Raw genomic sequence first — 9,158 nt, forward strand, 5'->3', positions numbered from 1 at the left:
TGTTCACTAAGAGTTGACACCGACTTGACGGCACTTAATCAATCAATCATTCAATCTGCTGCGAACATACTTACATTTATCCATTTTAATAAATAATAATAATAATAATAATAATAATAATAATAATTATTATTATTATTAATTCGATTTCTATATCGCCCTTCCAAAAATGGCTCAGGGCGGTTTACATAGAGAAATAACAAACAAATACGATGGAACCCTGTCCCCAAAGGGCTCACATTCTAAAAAGAAACATAAGATAGACACCAGCAACAGTCACTAGAAGTACTGTGCTGGGGGTGGATAGGGCCAGTTACTCTCCCCCTGCTAAATAAAGAAAATCACCATGGTAAAAGCTGCCTCTTTGCCCAGTTAGCAGGGGTTTTGTATGAAACCCCTGTACCCATTACTCATTTTGTATAAGTAATGCCAACTGGCTGGCTGATACATATAAAAATCAAAACCCCCAAAACATCAAGTTCACAGCAATTAACGGGGCATGGTTTTGCCCCTTTAGTTAAGGTGGGTAGCAAAAAAGGTTCCACCATTATAAGCCTCAAAATTGTATTGCTTCTAAATATAACTGTTGTGCTAATAACTTGAAACTTGACCTCTGTGCTCTTCTTAATGAAGTCTACCAATGTATCAAATTTTAAGGAGATCTGGTTTTTTTTAAAAAGTCACTGCAGGTTAAAAAGTGCTGACAACTGACACCTTTCCCTCCAATATTTAGAACAGTGTAGCACAAACTTGGAAGAAAATGACAGCTATACTCTGATAGGCTTGTTTAGGAGGAGTATTATTTTTGGTTTGGTGAAGTTTCAAAAGTAGCGGTTCAAAAGTTAAGATTTCCTGCCCCATTACAGTCTATGGGAAGCAAATGCTGGCTGTTATGCAGAGCATGACTATTTGGAGAAATGGTCAGAATGCTGATATGCTTTGCCAGTGTCATCAGCTGGGGGAGAGAGCCATGGGATTTTACTGCAGGTGCAAGACCAATTCCTTTAGTGAGGGAAGGTGAACTCTCAGGGAAGGGTGGAAATGGACAATTGGAGAAAGCCAGGTGGGTAATGAGAGCAAAGTGGGGGATAAGAAGTATGGGGGCTGTGAAGGAATAAGGCACAGACCACTTGTCAATTGTGAATATGTATTAAATGTTGGCTGGTGTCTGTGGGGTCAAAAGTTCATTCTGGTTTCACTTTTGGTTTAGCACTTTGACAGTTGATTTGGGGCGGGAAGAGATTTTTAAAAATGGAGGGGATTTTTTAGTGGTTCTGATTGGCTGGGCTGAGGAACTGATGGGCCAGAGAAACTGTATATATTGGGAGTGTTTAGAGAGGGAAGTCAGAGTCCTGGGGGAAAGTCCTCCTGAGAGAGAGTGTGGGCAGCAGAAGCAAGAGAGTTTGGAAGTCTGCAGAGTGAGCAGTCAGCAAGAAGAAGAGAAGCCTTCTAGCTGAAATCACTGGAAGAAAAGGAAGAGCCAGGCTGGATTGAACCCCAGACCTGTGCCATACTCAGAATAAAGAGTCTGCCCAGCAAGAACATAAGTACAAGAAGACCCTAAGTAGGGACCTGTGTAGAGCCAGGTAGTGATTATATGTCTCTAGCTTTTTATTTTCCCTGACCCGCTCTGTAAGTAATTGTTTTATTTTTGTATTTTTTCTGTAGAAGAAATGTTTTAATTGAACCAATTTTTTGAAAGTAAATGTTCTTATTAAACAAATTAGAAGCATGTTGATTTGTTCCCACCTCACACCTATAAGCCTTTCTACTCTACTGAGGTTTGTTTATAGTTTTCTGTAATTTTTGATAAAATGTGATGTAGTGGATTTAACCCAGCCTTTGTCTCAAAGGAAGCCCATGTGAGGGGAAGAAAAAATGCTGAATCCTCATGTGCTTTCACCCACAAAGGCTGTTCCTTTAAACTTAAACTGTTTCCCCAGTAGCTTAATTGCTGCCACCACACCCTAATTACAGAGCTTAACCGCCCCCCCCCCACTGGATTTGGGTGAATGTCCAGGGAGACTCTCTTTCTCTCTACTATTGGAAAAATACAAAAACCCTCCACATGCAGCTTCCCTGTGGTGAGAAAACTTGGTTGAGTTGCTGAGCAATTAAAATTGTGACATGTGTTGCACCAAAGCAAGCCCTCTTTCCAGCCCCCTTTCCTGAGTTAAAAATTCACTCAAGAGGCTTATCCAAAATTGCAAAGAACAAAAAAGAATAAACTTTATTCAAAATACTACAGACTGCTTCAGTTCGAGGCTCTCTCAGCTTTTAGTTGCATTTAAAAGAAACACTCAGTAGTTGCAAGAATACTTCAAAAAGCACCCCAGTTGCAAGGAACAGGGATATAAGAATCTTTAAAAGCACCTCTAAAGGTTACAGAGACTTTTGCAATGCCCTGGATGGATAAGTGGGCACAGGTTCAGCATTCCTTAGCTTGTTATATTACAGATAAAACACAATAAAACATTTGTAAGGATTTGCAAAGCACACAAAAGGAACATAAGAAGTCTAACGCAGGCTAACTAACCTAACTGTTCCCTAGGCTAAGCCTTTCCCCAAAGCCAAAGCCCTGGCTTCCTTTCTGAACACACCAAATCCATGGTAGAGACTTCAAGCCCCTGCAATCCTAACTTCCCAGGAGTGCAGTCCTCCTTGTTGCAGCCATTTGCCTGCCCAACGTCCTGGTGCATGCACAGCCTCGCTCCAACTGAGAACAAATAAATCCTTCTCTTCTTGCTGCAGGGCCCTCTAGGTCCTGCACATTGTGTGCTGAGTGGCTGATCCCTAGAGGTCACACTGCCTGTCAGTCAGGACAGGGTTCACTTCCGGCTAACTCTTCAGGGGAGGGGAGGCCGTTCATTAGAGTGAAGGGCTGTTGTAGTGGGCCCAGCCATACCAAAAGTCCACTTGGTGACAGCGGTAAAAAGATTAGGAGGAACAGAATAAGCCCCTGTTCTTCCACAGGGGCTTACTTCTGAGTAAGTATGCCCAGGATTGTTGCATCCTTTTCTTACTTTTCTCCCACCCACCCCGCCGCATACTCTCCTATCTGTCAGGCAGACAGATTAGAGATGTGCACAAACCGGCAGATGGTCGGTTCAGCAGTGGGGGAGGGTTACCTTTTAAGGAGCAGGAAGGATGCTCACCCCCACCCCCCGCAGCACTGTATCCCAAACTGTTGGTGAGGGGGCGGCAGCATATCTCCTTGTTATCCTGGTCAGAATGGAAGTGGCTGATGTGCGTGCAATGCAGACCAGGGCAGCAAGGAGATACACTGCTGCCCCACACCAGCGGCTTGGGAGACAGCAACGGTGGGAGGGATGAGCACCCTCCATGCTCCTTAAAGGTAACTGTCCCTGCCAAACCAGCCAAAACTCCAGACCTCCGAACCGGCCCAGCGGTCCAGAAAAGGACCGCTGAACCGATTCATACACATCCCTAACTCAGACTCCCCCAGACTCTGGAATGCTCTCCCAGTGGCTATTCGCTCCTTGGTCTCCATCACAGCTTTTAGAAAAAGTGTAAAATCTTGGCTTTTTGCCCAGGCATTTATTTGATTCTCTGCTGCTGCTATTTATAGTCTTTATTGCTTTTATGCTTTTGTTTTAAATTTTTAAATCAGATTTGTTTAATATGTTTTCCCTCATTTAATATTTTAATTGTTTCTTTTTTACCATCTGGTGTTAATTTTTTTTGCTGTAAACTACCTTGGGATTGCTTTAATGAAAGGTGGTATATAAATTTAACAATCAATCAATCAATCAATCAATCAATAACCTCAGCTGTCCTTGCTGCCCATCCCCCCACTGTTAACATGCTGACAGGAAAACTGCACTTGACTCCTGCAGTAAGAAGGCCCCACTGAACTCCATGGACTGGGTCACTTCAATCACACCTATTTCATTTTTTAAAAAATCACTGAGGTAATTAACTAGGGCCTGTGGACAGGCTTTCTCTGTTGCTGCCCCTTTACTGTGGAACTCTCTTCCCCCACAGATTTGGTCTGCCTCCTCCCTTTCAGCCTTTAAATCCTTATTGAAAACATATCTTTTCCGCCAGGTGTTTGCCTTTAATTTTAATTTTTAAATCTTGGGTGCTGATCTTGCTTTGTACAGCGCCCTGAGTCTGTGGATTGGGCGGTATATTAAATCTTCCAATAAATAAATAAATAAACTCCCACCATTAGGCAGGGAGGTCTTGACAAGGCCTTTTGCAGACAGGACAGGCAGCTTGCTAAATTCTTACAGGCACAACCACCACACAAGCCCCCTGAAGGGACACAGGGATTCCTTGGCTTAGAAACCACAGATCATGGTTATCAAACTACAATGACTAGAATTCTCTGGGGATGGTGGAAGTTGAAGTCCAACGACCACATCTGGCAACCCATGTCTGAAAACGCCTGCAGTGATGCTCAGAGGCTTCATAAGGCAGGATAGGACTAGGACGATGTGGAGCAGTTCTGCCTCCTCCGGCACCATCTTGAAAGGCACACACAGAGTGTCGTCCTTCCCAGCACCTTCCTCACAGAGTTCTATAGCCAAAGTGCTGAGGAGGATGACGCTTCCCCACACTCTGTGTGTGCCCTTCAAGAAGGTGCCGAGGCTTGGCAGGGCTCGCTTATTCTTCTAGCCCTCCCTGCCGCTAGTGGTGTGCACGGAACCACGCGGCGCGGTCCGGCACGCTGTGTGTGACGTAGGCCGCGCGCCACGACACACACATGCGTGCTCATATTACTGCAACTTCCGGGCAACAACGGGGACAGGGGCAGCAGGGAGGTACGCTGCCGCCCCCAAAACTTTGATTTAAAATGCAGCACTGGAGGGGGAAGAGCGGCGGGAGGGGTAAGTTCTACCCCCCCGCCCTTAAAGGTAGACCCCCCCTCAGTGCCGGACCGGTCCAGTTCCGAACCGGTTCGGAGGCCTCCAACATGGCTTCCGAACCGGTTCGTGCACATCCCTCCCTGCCGCCCTCCAGCACTCGAAAAAGCACAGCACTGCCACACAGCAGAAGTGAGACCCCTGCAGGAGGGACAAAGAAGCCCTGCTTGGGATGCAAGAGAGGAGGCAGTTATAGAAAGCAGTTGGAGGACACTTAGTCGGATGGTGAAGAGGGGAGAAGGTGAGAGAGAGGAGGGTTCCGGAAAGCGGACCCTTCCCTGGTGAGGACCAAAGTGGGGCTTCAGTGGAGGCAGGGCAGGGTGAATCTGTTCTCCACTGGAAAGCCGGGACCTGTTTAGGGGAAGACCCAACGGTCTTCAGGACAAAGACTGAGCAGAAACACTATAACCAAGCAAGGCACCTGAACCCCAGATTGGAGAAAAGCTTAACATCTCTGTAAGCTATGAATAACACTTTGAAACCACTATATTCAAACAACCTCTAGAACTTGTAATGATCACGCTAAAAGTAATTTGTCCATCAATAATCCTATTTTTTAAAAATCAAGTACATTTTCTGTCCTCCCATCTCAAAATAAAAGACCTATTTATTTATTTATATTTATATCCTGCTCTTCCTCCGAGGAGCTCAGAGCAGTTTACATAGTTATTTTTAGCCTCACAACAAACCTGTGAGATAGGTTAGGCTGAGATTGGCCCAGAGTCACCCAGTGACTTTCATGGTTGGATGGGAATTCAAACTCGGGTCTTCCCCGTCCTAGTCCAACACTCTAACCACTATGCTATTCTGGCTTTCTGAATAAGATGAATATTAATATACTGATTTTCAACAAAAGTTTCCAAAGTGGTTTACATAGATATAAATAAATAAAATGGCTCCCTGTCCCCAAAGGGTTCACTATTTTAAAAAGAAACATAAGTTAGCCAGCTTGGTGTAGTGGCTAGAGTGCTGGACTAGGACTGGGGAGACCCGAGTTCAAATCCTCATTCAGCCCTGATACTAGATGGGTGACCCTGGGCCAGTCACTTCTCTCTCAGCCTAACCTGCTTCACAGGGTTGTTGTGAGGAGAAACCTAAGTATGTAGTACACCGCTCTGGGCTCCTTGGAGGAAGAGCGGGATATAAATGTAAAATAATAATAATAATAATAATAATAATAAATAAATAAATAAATAAATAAATAGACACCAGCAACAGCCACTAGAGCGATGCTGTGCTGGGGCTGGATAGGGCCTGAAGAGTCACCCCCACTAGGGCTGTGTTGAACTAGTTTGCGATCGAACTGGTCTGCAGAGAACCAGAGTGGTTTGAACGGCTCAAGCATGGATTGGACTAGCCCTGGAGAAAGGGGTCCAGACGACAGTGGTACCAGACCAAAGTCGGTTCATCTGCAGACCAGTTTGAGTGCTTGTAAAGGGGAATGCAGTGAACATTCCCTTTTGCTTCCAAAGGTAATAAAAGGCAGTGGGGAAGCAGCGAGAGAGAGGTGCCTTAAAAGAAAAGGTGATTACTGGTGCTTACAGGTTCTTGAACTGGTTTGAGCAGGTTCGGTCGGACAAAATGGACCAGCACATCTGTTCAATCGAATTTTGTCCAAATTGGGATCAGACGGCGCAAACCAGTTCCATGCACACCCCTAACTAGCTCACACTTGCCCATTTGCGATGGCGTGGGGTCTTGTCCTGCGAGTTTCCTACACCCTGCTAAGAGCTCCTCTAGACCCAGCTCCCAGTTCTCTGCCCCACGTTTCTGCCTTTATCTCCTGTTCTCCTTTCCCATTGCAGTGTGTTCTTCCTGCTACCTACTTCTTCCATGTCCTGAACTGCATGTGATTTACTTTGCAGCTTTTTGGCTGAGGTGGGGAATGAAGACACATACATTTCACAATTCCCTTCCATTCTGGGGTTCACCGCCATGCTATGTTTCATGTCCCCCTCTTCCCCAACTGGCCACTCCCCCCCTCCCCGCACCGCCTGCTTCTGACCCCTCCCCCACTTTCTGGTGGGCCAGCTGGCTGGCCCACTTCCTCTGCCCCATGCTTTCTGGCTTGCGGGCCAGCCGGAAAGCCAGCCTGCCGCCTCCTCCTGCCTCCTCCTGGCGGCCAGGCCAGGCCAGCCTGCCGCTGCCTCCTTCTCCTGACCGGCGGCTGGGCCAGGGCCTGCCACTGCTGCCTCCTTCTCACGCCAGGCCAGGACCGCTGCCGCCTCCATTATTTCGCTGCGTCCTGTTGCTAGTCTCATGAGACCCGCCACGCATGGGATTTGTGATGAGTACGCCTAGGAGAAATAAATATATAGATGCTTCCAGCAAAAGCTCTGAAAGCGGCTTACAGAGGAAAAGTAAATGATAAATAAATAAGAGCCTTGTCCCAAAAGGGTTCACAGACCTGTCTAAAAGGGAACACAAGGAAGGAACCAGCAATCCCAATGGTGGAATGCTGTCTTAGGGTTGGAGAGGGACGTGGGGCTGCCTTTGTACGTAGTCCGGAAACTTCAGTTGGTTCAGAACGCGGCAGCCAGGTTGGTCTCCGGGTCATCTCAGAGAGACCACATCACTCCTTTGCTGATAGAGCTACACTGGCTGCCAATAGGTTTCCGGGCAAAATACAAAGTGCTAGTTATAACTTACAAAGCCCTAAACGGCTTAGGCCCTGGGTATCTAAGAGAGCGTCTTCTTCATTATGAGCCCCACCGCCCATTGAGGTCATCTGAGGAGGTCCGTCTCCAGTTACTGCCAACTTGTTTGGTGGGTACACAGAGATGGGCCTTCTCGGTCGCTGCCCTAAGATTGTGGAATGCGCTCCCTGCTGAGATACGATCCTCCCCATCTCTGGCAATTTTAAAAAAACATCTGAAAACCCATCTTTTCACCCAAGCTTTCTCAGCTTCCTAAATTTGGGGGGTTTTACTATCTGGTTTATTTTAAAATTAAAAACCCGATTTCGGGGTTTTTAATGTTGTTTTAAAATGTTTTTAAATTATTAATTGTTATATCATTTTTAAATTTGTTTTAATTACTGTTTTAATTACTTTACTGTTTTAGTGGTTTGTCCACCTAGCTCAGTATTGTCTGCACTGACTGGCATGCCGGACAATACTGAGAGGCTCTTTCTAGCTTGAGGAGTGAGGTACTGGTATTATTGTTGGCAGAGGAGGCAGATGAAGCTATCTCCGCGAAACAGCTTATATCCGGAAGAGCCGTACCACACATGAAGTTTTGATATATGAACTTTGCATTTGTGGGGGCGTAGCCTGTGACTGATTACACCTACATTCTACTGTGGCTACACTTGGCTGGACTTATTTTTGGAATCTGAAACCTTTCAGCTTCTGAACGGACTGATTTGAGACAACATCATCCACAATTTCTTTTGGCAGCCGAGTTTCAGACATCATCTTCCTGTGCCAGCAGAGAGTCCTACCTACTTCATTTAGGTCTTGAGCAAGTCCCTTTTGCCTTGTTTCAGGAATATCTCCTCCAGATGTCTTGACCATCATCATCATTATTATATATGTTATTATTTATGTTTCAAACTGAATTGTCATGTTTGGTTTAATTATTAATTTTCTTACAACTGTAGGATATAAGAAATTATCTTATTATTTCTCTATTGTATATAAGTACATATTTCTATTTGTCTTTTGCAATATATGACTTTTTATATATCTGTCTTAGTCACGGGTGGGTTCTTTCCTCTTTGCTTTGCGCTGACTGACAGCAGCTCTCCAGGTTTGCAGGCAGGGATCTTTTTTCCTTGCCAATGCCAGGGACTGAAGATGGGGCTTCCTGTATGCAGAAAACTCCTGAAAAGGAGGGAATAAAGTAGAGGTAGGTGTTTTAGAAGAAGAAAGGTGAAGCAGATACAGTGGTGATAGGAGGGAGCTCAGTGGAAAACCAAGGGGAGGATTAAGGGGAAGGGGAGAGTGGCCCTCAAGGAAAGACATCTCCACCCACCTTTCCTACATTCTCTTTCTATTTTCTCTGATTCGAATACGAATAATATTTACATACTGCTTTTCAGGAAAACTTGCCACAGCGGTTTACATAGCTGGATATGAACAAACAAACAAAATTCCTAGAATTTGTGTCCTTTTTCTCCAGGGAGAAGATCCACAAGGTGGAATTTCCAAGGAGGTCACAGACCTCCATCCCTTGGAAGGGTCTCTGTCAGAGGCTGCTTTGGAGCAGATTAAAGATGGAATAGGAAGACATGGCTGGCTATAAAGCAGGAAAAGGCCCTGAGGCCAA

This window comes from Hemicordylus capensis, chromosome 2 (genome assembly GCF_027244095.1).
Source record: "Hemicordylus capensis ecotype Gifberg chromosome 2, rHemCap1.1.pri, whole genome shotgun sequence".
Lineage (NCBI taxonomy): Eukaryota > Metazoa > Chordata > Lepidosauria > Squamata > Cordylidae > Hemicordylus > Hemicordylus capensis.